Genomic DNA, 15,927 nt, shown 5'->3' on the forward strand with positions numbered 1-15,927 from the left:
AAGGAATGATGGGTGGGAGGGATCACCTGCATCTCCTTCCCATGGATTAAAGAAGGGATGGTAAAGATGACTGAAAACTGCTGGGACCCTCACAGGTATTGCCATGGGCAATGGGTATTGCTTTGCAGCGTCTCTAGGCTCCTGGGGTGGGTGCAGAGCACAATCTGGATTACAGGGTTTGCAAGAACTTGGAGGTTTTTCTCAAGAAGGATAAAGGGACAATAGTAATGGCCAAATTCACAAGTACCTTCCTTTGGCTTTGGGTGACTCATTTGGACCTCCCAGTCCTCCGTTCAATGACACAGAGATTCTGAGTAAACAGGAAGGCCAAGTAGTAAAGGTCTCTCTGACGCCCGTACCCACAGCCAGCACCCACGGCCATGAGCACTGTGTTGAGATGGGAGGGGTGTGCCTGGGAGAAGTTTTAAGCTAATGATCCCCAGATCATGTGTGGGCTAAGAGCAGGCATCCGTCTCCACCGTAGTGGCTGACACTGGAGGGGGCAGGGGTTGGTAATGAGAAAGGGTGAACGGTAAAGGTATTAATACTTCCCTTTGATACCTATGTTTTTTTTTTTCAAGAAAAAATTTTTCCTGATATTGTAGAAATTAAAATACTTGGAAACTCTGTATTATTTTCCTTAGTGGGTTTTTTGGGTAACAGCTATCCTAGAAGTGTAAAGAAAAGGTGTTACTTTTACAAATTAAGGAATCAAAGGACCATCCCAAACCCGTTCATTAGCAGTACTATTTTGAGTGCAGACTATTTTGAACAGCGCATTCTGAGCCAAGGAGTTCCAGGGAAATTCTTTTGAAGTGCCCAGTGCGAACCTCCTTCCTTTCAGAAGTTCAGCCCCCCAAGTTCTTGGTTCTGAGAACTGTTAGGGAAACATGACACTTTCTGGCAGGTACTAAGATATTTGGTTTGTTTTGACTTTGCAGTGATGCTAGGAATGTTAACAGACATGTTTCCATGCAAACCACATAATAAAATGATGAGTATGGTTAAATTCAGCCCCAGGGAGCAGCTAAAAAAATAAAAATATGTACCTATTGGAAAACCTGGTAGCAAGTTTCACCAAGTTCAGAGTGGAACTTTCTGGAAGCCTTTGCACTGGTCATGACTATTCTGATCAGGGTGGCAGTTCTTAGCTCTTTCCATGAAGTTTTTGTCAGTTTTTCCATTAAGAGACCGTGACTCTTGGGAGCACAAATGTCTGTTTTGCTTCGAATCCTCTGAGTGTTGCTGACAGCACACAATCCAACAGCATGCAGTATGCATTTTTGCCTAACTTTTCGGTGTGAAATTCCAAGTTGTGTAAGTCTAGTCTTTCTCACATGATCCTGTACAGCTGTTTCCAGGTCCAGGAAATCCTTGGATAGAAAGCAGATCTGCTTTCTGGGATACAAGGAGCTTTAACAAGGAGGTAAGAGATTCCTGGCGTGAAACCTGGAACAAGTCTCAATTGTTCCATTTCCTTTTGGAAAAAGTTAAGGTCAGAATTATTGGCCAGATGGATTCTGTTAGCATCCAGAATTACGATTAAGAACAATTAAGCGAACCTGAATTATATCAGGAGGCTTGGACTAGAGTTTGGGTCCTTCCATTGAATAGTTTTACAGTCACAGGTAATTTATACTCCACGGGAGCTGATCTCCCCTTGAATAAAGTGAAATGGTTGGGTTCGTTGGAATCTAACTTTCTCCTACTTTTAATAATTCAAAATATTCTGAAGAAAAATTTTAAAATGCCTCGTCACTGATCTCACAGCACTACCCCATATGACCAGTAGATGGCAAACTCACATTATAGTCTGAAATTGACACCAAGTGTGATCCAGTCGTCAGTGGTGCCAAGGCTCATGCAGGTAGGTACAGGGTATGGACCAACACTCATGGACTCCTAGGCAAAGATTCTCTGTTTCCATTCCACTTGATAGGGGTCTCACACTTTACAACGCTGAGTCCTTTAGAATGCTCTGAAAAGCAAAGTACTCACTGACGCAAACCATGTATTTCTCCTTTTCATTCTTCATAATTAATTTATTCAACAATTATTTGTAGAGTGTCCTAGATATTCCTAGGCTAATAAGAACACAGAGATAAGACAGACACCATTCCTGTACTCCAGAAGCTCCTTCTCAAGGGATGGGACACATCATGGAATGCCTAGCTGCCACTGCGGTTAGATAGAGATCTCATTAGACTAAAAGTTACACAGGGCTGGAGGAGGGCTGGCAGGAACAGCCTTCCTGATGAAGACTGGATGTGGGAATATGAGTGACAGCTGCCTTATTAAAGATGAAATTCACCAAGAAGAGGAGTGTTCTAGACAGGAGAACTAGCTTGGGCAAAGCTGCATGTGCAAGAGTGGGAACGGGCAGCCAGGACCGTGGCACAGAGCCAGGAAGAGATTGAAATGAACAGAGCAGGAGAGAAGACTTTATGGAGGACAGACCACTCTGAGCCATGAGAAGCAGAAACCTGCTCTCGTAGGATTTCCCATTTCCCTGTGATGCTGTTGGCAAGGATGACTTTACCCTATTAAATTAACTAGCATCATGGTGGATAAAGAAGCCTGGCTTGATAAAGAAAGAATGAAAATGGGGTTATTTTGACTGAGAAGTTGTAGGAGCAGAAAATTTGATATTTTTCTTCATCCATCGTATGGAACACAGCTTGCTAAAACTGATGTAACAAAAGTTGGACTAACAAGAGAAGAGCATAATCGTGATTATTCAAAATGTATGTGATTGCAGAACACTCAAAAATGAAGACTTGAAGACCCAGGAGAGGCTATCTATTGCTATTCTGAGGTTCAGTGCAGAAGGACAGTCATATAGAATTGTGATTGGACAAAAAGTGTGATCCATGATGACAGACTGGCGAGAGGGAGCTTGCAAGACTGCTCTATCGTGTTAGACCTTCTTCCCTCTGATTACAGGGTGTGATTCTTATGAACAGAGCTCTTCAAGGGAGTATGGAGAGAGAGATCATTTGAAGGTGCATGACGTACCTTGGGGAAGAGTTCTGGTTTCTCCAATTCACTTTGGGGAGAAAGATGGTTAGGAGATAGAAAATTGAGAAAGATTGTAGAAACCTTGCTTTGGGGCACTCATGATGGTCTTCGGTTCAAAGTACTCCTCATTCCAATGTGCCACACTTCGGGGGTGTTGTGTTTTAGCCTCAACAAGAAGGAAGAGAATGAAACTAATAACCAAGAGTAGCTCGGATCACTTAGATCAAAAGAATATTCAGGGCTCGGCAGTGTGGCCTAGTGGCTAAGGTCCTTGCCTTGATCCCATATGGCCGCTGGTTCTAATCCCGGCAGCTCCACTTCCTCTCTATCTCTCCTCCTCTCAGTACATCTGACTTTGTAATAAAAAAAAAATAAAGTAAATCTTTAAAAAAAAAAGAATATTCATTGCAATTCTAGAATTAATGTGTCATTCACTGGCCAACACACAACGGGTCAACAGATAGCTGTCAAAGTACCACATCAACCTCTATAGCATCTATATGTCATCTGATTTATGCTCCTTAACACTAATTATAGCTAACTGTGTGTCACATGCTTGGACTTCTTTCTTTTTGTTAAAAACATTTTGTAAAAATTTATTTTTATTGGAAAGGCAGATTTACAGAGAGAAGGAGACACAGAAAGATCTTCAGTCTGATGATTCACTCCCCAAGTGGCTGCAACTGGAGCTGTGTTGATACAAAGCTAGCAGCTTCCTACAGGTCTCCCACATGGGTGCAGGGTCCCAAGGCTTTGGGCCATCCTCTACTGCTTTTCCAGGAAACAAACAGGGTGCTGGAAAGAAAGTGGAGCAACTGAAACTTGATCCAGTGCTCATATGGTACCCCAGTGTATGCAGGGTGAGGACTTAGCCACTAAGCTATCATGCCGGGCCCAACTGCTACTTTCAGTGGAAGAAATGTCCAACACTGTTCATCAAAGAAACCATGGAGTTTCACTGAGGAGACCCATGATACAACTCATTTTGCCTTCCAGCCCACTCACTCACTGTGACTCTATATCAATTAAGCAATTGTTTTTCTCTGAAAAATCCCAGCTCTTCAATAACATAGTCGCTTAGCAAATGACACTGTGAATTAGCTCCTAGAGGGTTTCTACATAGTAAAGAGAACAAATAACATGCCATTATAGATTTTCTGGCCGTAAAACCAAGACAGGCATTAGATTTTAAAGAATTACAGACTGAAGACAGGCAATCACTTAATTTTAAGAGCAGAGACGTCTGTGATCTGCTTTTGTAATTTGATGAACCCGTGAAGAGGAATGTACAGAAAGCTCTTCTGTGAGTTCGTATGACTAGTGCACATCCTGCCCCCTCCCCAGTTTCGCTCTAAATGCCCATAATAGCAGAGTATTGTGCATCTAGACATTTGCTGGAAAGCATGCAAAATCCAAAATCAATGATTCTTTCTCTCGCTTCCTTTGTGTGAAGTGAAGCGTATTTGTATAAAGCAGTGCTGCGTGTGAGAAATAAGGGATGCTTTGGGGCTACTGGGAGATTTTTATTTCTTTTGTAGTGATGTCCTCAGACCACACTACCTCCACATCCCCTAATCAAGAGTGATTTTTCAGGGCCTGGCTGGCAGTTTTCCAGAATACAGAATGGCCAACCATTGCTACTACCCATCTGCTTAAAGGTTACTATAAATACAATGAGGATCTATTTGGAGATACAAGTCCTGGGTCCTAGAGAGTTTTATTTTTAATATTCATAAATATTTATGTTCCAAATACAATCCTTTCATCAGTTTTTTAGGTACTCAAACATAAAATTCATGAAATTATTTATTTCTTTAACTCAACCACGCCCCCACTCATAGACAGTAAAATGAACTGCAGATGATAAAAGTGCCCACATAGATTAGCCACAGAGCTTCTAACAGATTCCATTTAGCTAGAACTACTGTGCTTAGAGTCAGCCTGACCCGTTGGTGGGTTAAAATGCTCTTTTCTCCACAACTTTCCATGTCCCCATGGTCTGAAATGGTTACCTTAGAGAAAATCATGATGCTGTCATTGGTTCAGAAGTTAATTTTCCTCCAAAGGTGACATGAGATGGCACCTTTCCATGCAATACACAGAACCACAGCCTCCTATATTTGTATACAATTCTCAGTATTGCCAAAATCCTCTCTTCTCCTCAAAATGCAGTTGAATCTGCTGCAATTTGTAGAAACTATAAACAATTAGAAAAACATAAAATACAATAATGGGAAAAATGTCTCTGGTGGATCCCATATCACTTAGGAGTCAGGTCATGCTCTCTAGAAAGTCAAAGTGGGGATTCTGGAAAGGAATCTATGCAACTCCTCTAACTGAAGATAATGAACTTCACAGTAGTTTTGTCATCAGAATGCTGAAGAGAAAGGGAAGAAGAAGCAAGATGCAAAAGTGAAAGTGAAAGCATCTCCCCAAGAGAACCACGACACTCCATGACAACGGAACGTCATCTGCATACATTCTGGCACTCTTGGCTGGACAGAATGGGTGCATACGTACTGACTGGATGACTTTGAAAGGTGGAATACAGGAGGCTTAGCAGAGTGATTTTCTACATCTTGTTCTACTAAAGGCTGACAGAATGACGGAGACTGACGGAACTGGGAGGGACTTATCTTAAGAAGTCTCCTTCAGTGTCCAGATAATTGAGCCAAACCCAGAGTGGCCGAAGGTCACCTGGGAGTTGGGACTCAGACCTGGAGGCCAGTGACCTGGAATGCACTTCTAATGATCAGTGAGGTCCAATTTCCTTTACCTTGCATTCTAAGGCAAGCAGGGGAAGCAAATGGAATAAAGAAACACCAATCTGGCTGCACATCAAGGAATTCTTTAACTTGCTGAGATGGGTACTTTCAGGAAAGTCAATTTGCCTGAGAAGAAAGAATAAAATGCTATTCTCTGATTACCCCTGGCTAAAAGATGTAATGGACAAGAAGCCTTTGACCTGATCTGTTGGATACAGTCCTTTTTCTAAGGCAGTCTGAGGTCCATATACTTCTAACATACACACTCATGGACTGTCCTGGTATCCCTTACCTGTGTCTGACCCCCTTCTTCTTTTGGTTGAAACAAGTGTTGCTTCTTTTCAAAGGCAACATCTTTTGCCAAGTGAGTCTCTAGCTGTCTAGTTTGTTAAACCTATCTAAGTCATCCTCCTGAAAGGAGTCTGACAAATCCTAGTGCTCTCTCTCCCTACTTAGTCAGCATGTCCTGCCCATCCACCAAGTTCTTTCTTCCAATCCTTTTGAATCTTACATAGGTAGTAACTCTGGGCTTTGAGTTTCAAGATCTCCATTGTGAAACACAGGTCTAAATCCTCATTATATATGCTTCTCAGAGTAGTGAAGTACACATGTGGAAGGGTGTGTGAAACTGCTGGTAGACTTCAAGTATTCTAAATTCATGCATGAATGTTAGTGATGTTGGGGTGGGAATTACAAGCCTGGCATGGGAAACCCATAGTATTCTTATGATCTATGCCTTGGTGACTCCACGCTCCACACTGTGTGGAAAACCAATTGTGTCCCTAGAATCCTAAGATGATTGTTACCTTCATGGAAAAACACATTTCATATCATCCTTAATATGTCATACAAATGACTTCTTTGCAATGTGATTACTAACTCAGAAGCCAAAAGCAGTCCAAGAAATAACTGACTTTTTTTCTCATTATTAAGCAGCCATGTAGGACTATCCTTACGCTATTTTTCCAGGTATCTGGCACCCTAAAACTCTCCTACAGTTGACATGATCATCATACTAAATCTTTGACAGAAACCTCATCTGCTATACCTACTTGTTCTTGTCATGCGGATTATTCTATAGTAAAAAGCTTTTTCCCATTGCCTTTTAGGCCAAGGCTCCCAAAATGTGGTCCTTGCATTTTTCTGAATATATTCGCTCTGAAACAAATCTTTGCAGTAAATCTCTCTTGAACCTTGCATATCCAGCATACCACTTTCTTTTCACGCATTTACCATACAAATTCACATTTTTGCTTTCCCACCCTTCTGACATCCCAACAGAAGGCATAATTTGCTTACTGAGTTAAAGTTGCTCTGCCTTTTTCCTCAATGGGATGTCAACCAAGCAGAAGAAGGGACCTGACCTTTTTCACCTGTGATACTTAAAGCAGCAATGCCACCCAACTAAGCCTCTTTGCCACCTTCTGGACCCAGTTCAAGCCCCACGATCTTGGAATGCGCATCAGATCTAGTGGTTATCATTTGGCAAATCATTTGAGGTTCCAATTTGCCGTACAGATCCTTGAGAAACAGGTATTTCCAGACTGTGACAGGCTTTGAAAGACACTAGTTTAGAAAAATGGACACACTATATGTTTCTAATAAATGTTATAAAGAAATCCATTAAATCTAAGTAGTACCCTAGCAAATTGCTTCAGGCGTCCCATATCTCCTGATATCTTTGACTGTTCTTCTGATAATATGACTTAATTATTTTTAGCCTTGTCAAAATGATGAGTTTATTAACCAAACATTTCATGGTAAAATCTATACAGAGGAATTATGCACACCTACACATAACACTCTAAAAAAAGTATACAGTGATTGATTTGTGTCCTACTGTTTCTATGGAGGAAATGGTATGTAATAGTCTTAAAAATTGTTTTGATACAACCTGCACAGTATTATTATTTGGAAAGTCTTCAAACAGACAGAAAAGTCTTAAAAGGCACAATAAAATGCTATCCCTTCTCCATTTAGATTTACTGATTGTTCAATGATGTCTCATCTATTTTTTTGTCTTTCACCTATACCAGAACCTTTGAAAACAAGTTATAAACCTCATAATACTTTACTCACTAATACTTTTGTACATATTTCTAACCACAGTGTCATTATTATACCCAAGGAAGTTAGCATTGCTATGGTTTTTAAATAAATGTTTGGGGCCAGTATGGTGGCTCAGGGGGCCGACTTCTGTCTGTAGCACCAACACCTATCTGGGCACCAGTTTGAGTCCTGGCTACTCCAGTTCCAATCCGGCTCTCTGTTGGATGATGACCCAAGTCCATGTGGGACTTCCAAGTACACAGGTAGGTGGCCAAGGGAAAGCTCCTGGATCCTGGTTCAAGACCAGCTCAGCTCTAACTGTTGTGGCCATTTGTGGAATATATCAGTGGTTCAAAGCTCGTTCTCTCTCTCTCTCTCTCTCTCTCTCTCTCTCTCCTCTTTCTAAATCTGCCTTTCAAATAAATAAATCTTTCCAAATATTTGAGATACTATTTACACGCAGTGCAATAGAGTGTAAACAGAGTTCCAGCAGTTTTGACAGATGCATATACTTCTGTAGTTCATGCCCTTATTAATACAAAAGCGTTTCCCCGACTTCAAACACAACCTGTTTTCAGTTAATCTTTCTCAGCAGAAAAAAACCATAGGTTCATTTTGAACTTGCTAAAGAAGGAGTCACACAGCATGCATATTTTAGGTTTTTTTTCTGCTCTCATGATATTTTGAGATTCATCCACACATAAGTTGTATCAGTGGTTCATTTTTATTGCCAATTAATTTTATACCCTATAGACAAAGTTCAGTTTATCATATCATGTCATCCCGAATGTTTCAGGTTTGGAGCCATTAAACGCATTCTTGAAGAATTTGGCTACTGGCAACATTCTGGAGGAAGGTTTCATAAATATTTTGACATGATACTGTTGCCAAGGGCCTGACATGATGGCTCAGTGGCTAAATCCTCACCTTGCAAACACCAAGGTCCCGTAGGAGCACTGATTCATGTCTCAGCTGCTTCACTTCCCATACAGCTCTCTGCTTATGGCCTGAGAAAGCAGTAAAGCATGGCCCAAAGCCTTAGGATCCTGCACCCTCATTGGAGACTCAGAAGTAGCTCCTGGCTCCTGGTGTTGGATCAGCTCCAGCTGTTGCAACCATTTGAGGAATGAACGAGTGGATGGAAAATCTTTGTCTCCATCTCTCCTTCATTCTGTAAATCTGATGTACCTTTTCAATAAAAATAAATACATCTTTAAACAAAATTGTCAAATATATAGTTCATATTCAAATTATCTGTTTCTTCTAGTTTGTTTGTTTGTTTGTTTGTTTTACTTCAGAATCAAATCCAGGATAATACATTACATTAAACCATCCTTTCTCTTTGGTTGTTTATTTCTTTTTTTCTTTTTTTTTTTTTTTTGGTTGTTTTTTAATCAGGAACGATCCCACTTCTAAAAACACCTTTGAAGACAGCTTTTTGAGAAAATAGTTCTGAAGAATGTTGCTCATCCTGGATTTTTCCCCCCACAATTCCCTCTTGATTTGGTTGAAATTAAACCATTTTTGGCAATAACAAAAGATGCATGCTTGTGAACACCACTCTTTAATTCATCCTCAAGGATCTCCACATCTTTTTGGTCATGTTATTATTTGGTCTCTGCCCATGTTGAATCAGGGGCTGCCCTCAGTTTCTATAGCCAACAGCATTCTGTGGATGGGAAAACATATACCTTCCGGGCTTATGCTGTAAGGGCACTGTGGCTTCTGCCTTGAGCTCTTGGATCACTGGCTTGAGGGAAAGCCAGCTCTGATGCCATAATGACAATAAAGCAACACAGGGCAGAGATTCAGGTCAAATGGTACCTACTTTCCAACCCCGGATGGCCAGCCATGCAGCATTTAGGAAGTGAATGATCAGTCTCCAGTGAAGCCTCCAGATGATGATAATAGCTCCAACTGTCACTGGGCTGCAACTTCAGGAAAGACTCCAAACTACAAGTTTTTAGCCAAAACCTTCCTGAATTCCCAATAGAAATCTGAGCTATTATAAATGATTGTTGTGGTTTTACACCACCAGGTTCTCAGAGATACTCATTATGCAACATTAGACTATGACTGCAGTGGTATAATTCCCCCTGACTGATAGCAAGCATCATATTCCATTACTGGTAGTGCTAAGCTTGACCATTTAGTTAGTTTAGAATTTGCTAGATCTTACCTGCCTGCACAGTGGGTGGCTGGGTCCCTCAGCCTGGAGGCAGGGGCGTCCTGGGTCCTTGGGCCCACCTGCGCAGTTTTCAAATTCTTTGCAGTAAATCAGTCATGTGGGATGATACTTTAGCTAACTAAATATTACTGTTTCTAATAATTTCCCCCAATATCTTTAGAGATGTTGATGACCTATATCTGAACTGAAGATTACTCTGATGTTTGAAAGTAGATATTTTTCTAATGCAATCGGTCCTTTTCGCCTAGCCGCCTTCAATTTAAAAGATATAGATTTCTCCATGTTTTGTCCTTTTTTTCTTCTTAAGTATCATTTATAGCTTCCAATGTACCATAACCCAATACTCTTATATTTCCTCTTTGTTCAATTTGAATTTGGAGAGCTCCTACAAATTCTCTACAGAGTTATTTGGGTATATTTTCTTAGTTCTACCAGAATCTAGATGTTCTTAGCGGATCCCACAGAAGTCAAAAGAATCTGAGATTTCAGATTCTTAGTTCAGGTCCTCTGTCCATAACTGCAGCACTCTTAACAAAGGTGATTAAGTACCTCTCTGTATCAATTATTGTCCCAGGCATTAGGGATACAGACCTGGATAGGTATAAACAAAAGAGAAGAAAAAAACAATCCCCTCCCTAAAAGAGTTGATATTTTAGAGAGAGTATTCTCCCACTTGGCTTGTGTGATTTTTTCAAATAGCTCAAAAGATCAAGCCTTCATCTGCTTCTTGAGGGTTTTGCATTCTCCTTCCTAAAGTGCACCCTGCTTGCTCTTCTTAATGAAGCTAGACACTTGTTGCTACGGATTTAGTTTTCTGTTTCTCTCATCCCCTAAAATTTTATATCTGAGTTCACTTTGTTCACTGTGTTGCTTCTGTGTTGCCAGCTGTCTTCTTGCACTACGAAAATGAGGGAAGGATCTTAAAACTTTCAGTCATGGGAGAAGTCTTTTCCATCTCCAAGTCCAGCTGAAGATAACCTTTCATATTCTTCAGCGCCTTGATCCCTTCTGTGTAACACCATTAGAACTGCTCCAGAGGCAATCTTGAGGGCATTACTGTTTAATCAACCCATTCCGACAGTGTTTGAGCCTAGAGCAGCAATACATGGCACATTGTCCAAGCACAGACAACGCCCAGCAAATGTAATTTAATACACCATTGGACTGATTTGACTAAATTGATCCACTACACAGGCGGCTTCCTGTTTTAGCATTATAAAAGACGTTTGTTGTTGTTGTTGTTGAAGGTGAAACTCCTGCCTAAAGCTGCTGGCATTCAAAACTTCTTTCCTGCATAGAAATGGCTAATAATTAATCCATCCCTACCCTCCTTCCCTGCCAAGGGTTTCATATTAAAATGGTTCCCCTTTTCACTGATACCAGTGTTCTAAACTAGGCACAATTTTGTCTCTCCATAAAGCAATGCCTGCAAGCTTTTCAGCCACATAAGTGGGAAGGGAGGCTATTTGGCATCGGCTAAATAAAGGCCAAGCACACCAATAAACATATCACATGCACAGGCTAGCTCTCCATAACAAAGAACTTTGTTGCCCAAAATGTCAACAGTGCTGAAATTAATTAATCCTCTTCTACAAGCATGGTTTAAATAACCTTATAATATGCAAATGTATCAATGTCCTGAGTTCAGTGGGAGATGGGTGAGTGACAAGAGCATAACCTGTGAGTAACATTAGCAACTGCATCACTGGAAATTGGCAGCAGAATCACAAATCACAATATTTCAATTACTTGGAGAATTAGATTCTACAAAGAATGATCTCGAAAGTGTTCGGTATTTTGGGGCTTTCCTTAGGCATTTAAACGGAATTCCACCTGTGATCGTGTTCTTTTTTCATCACCCCCTTCATGGGGCCAATGAGGTTGAGCGGCTTAGGCCAGCAAAAGATTTTACACCTAAGGGTCCTTGCCTTATGACTCCATTCCTGAATAACTGTGACCCACACTCTATTTAAGCACCCTGCTTTAAGCATGAGCAGCTTCTGCAACCAGCGAGCAAGTGAGGTCACACAAATTGTGGTGACAGAGATTACACCAGCCCTTCACATTTGGCCTGGAGTTCCTTGGGCATTCAGTCTCCTCTCCCGTGGTGCCTTTGTGGGCCACCCCCAAACAAATGCCTACTTGTTATTCCTCAAAGCTCACAGGGCATCAGAAGCCAAGACTGAGCCTTTCTTTGCATTCCTGGGACCCATTGGCGTGGCCTCAGGAATCCTGCAGCTGCAGCATGAATGGGGCCATTTGATGGCTAGCTAAGGGCTTAAGTGGAGTTGGATGGCACAGAATCCTCCCATTTAACAGCACTGTCAAATCTTCAACCAAACTCTAACTAAGGCTCTTTAGAAAAAAAAATCACTTGCTTGTCTGAGTTTTCTCCCTTTGCAACTCTTTACTAAGAGTGTCAGGGAGCAGGATTGTTCTCCCACAGCTCTGGCCTTATCCACAGGGCTCAGTAAATATTGGTTAAGCCAAACAATGGAACATCAAGTGCCAAAATAGGATCTTACAGTTTTGTTGGTACTGTAGGAGAAGGAACAAAATCTTTTGCCTCTACCCTTCTTAGGTTCTCCTGCTAGCACTTGGTAAATTGAATTTATAGAAAAGCAAAGATTTACAAGATAAAAACAAACCTAAGTTTGTTAGCATGTGCATCTCAAATATACACAGGAGTACTCAGTAATGAGTAACTCTGAGGTGGTTAGGGCTTGGGCTTATTCAGTTAAGCTAAGAACAGGAAATTTGTACAGCAGCGACAAGGCAAAGGAAAATGACTTTCAGATTCTGGAAGCAGACAAATCGGGAAAGGTTAAGTCATGGAGAAAGCAATGAACAATAAGTGTTATTTTTGACCAGGCTTGTTACATAGATTCTTCTGGTGCTTTGATCTCTGGGCTGACGGGCTCCAGAGTTGTCTACAATGTTCAACACTGTGTCCTTCCTGTGAGAGGGAGGGGGGAACATCTTCACTCATTTATGTCCTGCTTTGAAGCAGAGAATGCTTGCCGATATGTTCCTCTCATCTGCCCTTCAGCTCAAAACAACATTGATGTCAAAGTGGCATACTTTGCTATAGCATGTTCCGTTACCCTTGCTTTTCCTGTTTCTGTTTCCATACCCAACCTTCTGCCCTCACCTTTAGCGGAAAGAGCAGGGTTCCCTGCAAGGTGTAATTTTCAGTTGAGACCTTTTCTTGACAGTCAAGGAAACCACAGCCTTTACACTAGATCCTATATCCTCAAACTTATTCTCACCTAGTCAGCAAATGAATCACTTTTAAAATGCAAATGGCAGTGTGATTACAGAAGCTAAAGTCTTCTTTTACAATCATCACAGCTTCACAACTCAACATTGTCCCTCTAGAAGTTAGTGCTCTGAGCTCACTGAATCCCCTTCCATGAACTGAATCCAAGATGCTCCGCCTTACCACTGAGCTCTTGCATATCTGCTTCCTCACAACACTCTGCCTGCCTGCCTGTCTGTGGGTGCTGACTCCTGTTCTGGTTGCTTTTAGCTTAGGCCAGTGGATCTCAAAATTAGCTGCACATTTTAATGGCTGGTAAAGCTTTTCGTTCCAAATATCAATTAAACCAGAATCTCTGGGCATCAATTAAACCAGAATCTCGCAAGCATGGGGCATTTTTAAACCTGTCAGATGATTCCAATTGGCAGACGAGTTTTGAGAGCCATGGTTAGGGAAGTGTTACTGTGCAGAAATGTCATATTTAAATTTTTATTTATTCATTTATTTGACAGGGAGACAGGAAGAGAGAGAGAGAGAGGAAAAGAGGGAGAGGGATGAAAAGATAGATATAGGTAGACAGAGAGAGACTTGTCCTTTGCTTTACTCCCCTAAAGCTCACATCAGGAGTAAGCAAAGCTAGAAGCCAGGAATTCAGGCCACATTTTCCATGGGCGGAAGAGGGCCTAAGTACTTGGAGCCATCACTTGTTGTCTCCCAGGATGAGCATTAGCAGGAAGTTGAGACTGGGAGAGGAGAGCTAGGATACACACCCTGGCAAGCCAGTGCAGGCTGTGGGTATCCCAAGCAATATCTTAACCTCTCTTGCAAATACACACCCCTTCATGTAAATTCTGACTTAGTACAGCTGGGATAGGACTTGAATGTCTGCTTTTCTGGCAAGCACTCAGCTAAGGTTGATTGAAACATCGTTGAACTCCAGCAACACTTGCAGTAGCAAAACCAGAAACAACCCACTAAGACCGTGGTTCTCCAAGTGTTGTCTCCAGACTGCTGTTGTCTGTAGCACCTGGGAACTTGTTGGAACTGCAGCTTCTCAGGCTTACACCCACCCACACTTTCTGTTCGGACATTTTGGGGTGAAGGCCAGCAGACTGTTTAACACATCCTCCAGGTGATCTCATGCACACCCACATTTGAGAACTGCTCCAGGAAGTGCTCGCTCACTGTGTCCATTGTTTTCCTGTAACATCTTCAAGGACCTCCAGTGACTGGCAAGATAAAAAGATTTCTTTACTTACCAGTCCTTGGGGAATGCAGCAAGCGTGGGGGCCACACGTACCGAGGCCTTGGAGAGCAACAGGGGATGGGTCCATGGGCCAATGACTTGATCGGGTCCAGGACATTTTCCAAACAGGTTTCCCAGGGGGAGTTTTAAATGGCATTCTTAAAGCAGGCAGGCATCCAGTCCAGGATGTCACATTCCACAGGCCACCCAGATGTGAGCCTCGGCGGTGCCACTCCAGCAGGCTGTGTGTTGCTGTCCCATAGCAAGGTCGTCACCAGGAGGAAGCTGTATAAAGCAGACATGGAAATTTGCCATGTTAAGGAACTGCGAAGAGATGTAGAACCACAAACAGTGCCAAGGCTTACTGAGCCCCATTTCCGGGATGAGAAAGCCCAACTTACATTTAAAATGAATGCTGAGGCAGAACTCACTAAATCCTAAGTCCCCTAGGCTGAGCTGACGTCTTTGTTGGGTTTCCTCCACTTTTTCAGCTCACCTGGAGCTCCCACTCACTGCAGCACATTTTATAAACACTGCTTAGTTTGTGACTCGCTGGCTTACCCCAAGGTGAAGAAACTGTGTTGGGTCCATGGGACTCCTACGGGCTGGCACAGCACTTGGCTTCTCACCAGCACACCGTAAATACCTGCTGAATGAGTTAAAAGAAGGGCAGAGCTGAGTTGTGGTGTTCTGCGAATTTCCAGGTAATTGCCTCTGTGTCTAACATAAGGAACAGAGACAACAGTCAGAACAAGGACTGAATATATCATCGCACTCACCTGGCACCTGAACTCTGCCCCCACGCAGCTGAGTCCAGGCTTCCGTGAGTCCTTTTTCTAGTAAAACTATTAAATTTCGGTCTCTGAGGAGGCAGAACTGAGCACAAAAATGGGGAGATGGAAGCAGAACCTCACTGTCTGTAGAATTACCTGAGTTTTTTTCTCTTTCTTTTTTTTATGCTACATCACAAGGGGAAAAGGGATTTGCTAAGGTTCCGCCACATTCCACTCTCAGGTTTCCTCCGTTAACTGCTGATGGTCTCAACAGGTGCCTCTCCATTTCTCCCAGGTAGCAGCACTGAAGATGGGCCAATTGTCTGAGCCCATAAACACCACTGCTGTTTCTGCACTAACATAAAGGGAGGGTAGACACTTTGTTGCCCCTCCAACTCGGCTATTTCTAGAGGTTATCACAAGCAAATCCATGCAGTTGGTATAATTATGTTCAGATAAGAAAACTGCTTCAAATAGCCAGGGGGGCCATGATAAGCAACGGAAATTCTGGAATCACAGAATCTCTAGAGGTCATGGTTCCTAACCATCCAGCTCCTTGCTAAAGGAACCTGGAAAAGCAGTGGAGAGTGACCCAAGTATTTGGACCACTGCTTCCATGAGGGAGACCC

General features: G+C 42.1%; 1 long non-coding RNA gene across 1 annotated transcript in view; it reads right to left on the bottom strand.

The window, feature by feature from the left end:
• LOC131481717 (uncharacterized) overlaps positions 1-14,807 on the bottom strand; it is a 124,404-nt gene extending 109,597 nt beyond the window's left edge. Inside the window, exon 1 of the long non-coding RNA XR_009246537.1 lies at positions 14,539-14,807. This is a non-coding gene — a long non-coding RNA (uncharacterized LOC131481717). The remainder of the gene's footprint in view (positions 1-14,538) is intronic.
• Positions 14,808-15,927: the final 1,120 nt, after the last annotated feature.

The sequence above is a fragment of the Ochotona princeps genome, chromosome 13 (genome assembly GCF_030435755.1).
Source record: "Ochotona princeps isolate mOchPri1 chromosome 13, mOchPri1.hap1, whole genome shotgun sequence".
Taxonomy (NCBI): domain Eukaryota; kingdom Metazoa; phylum Chordata; class Mammalia; order Lagomorpha; family Ochotonidae; genus Ochotona; species Ochotona princeps.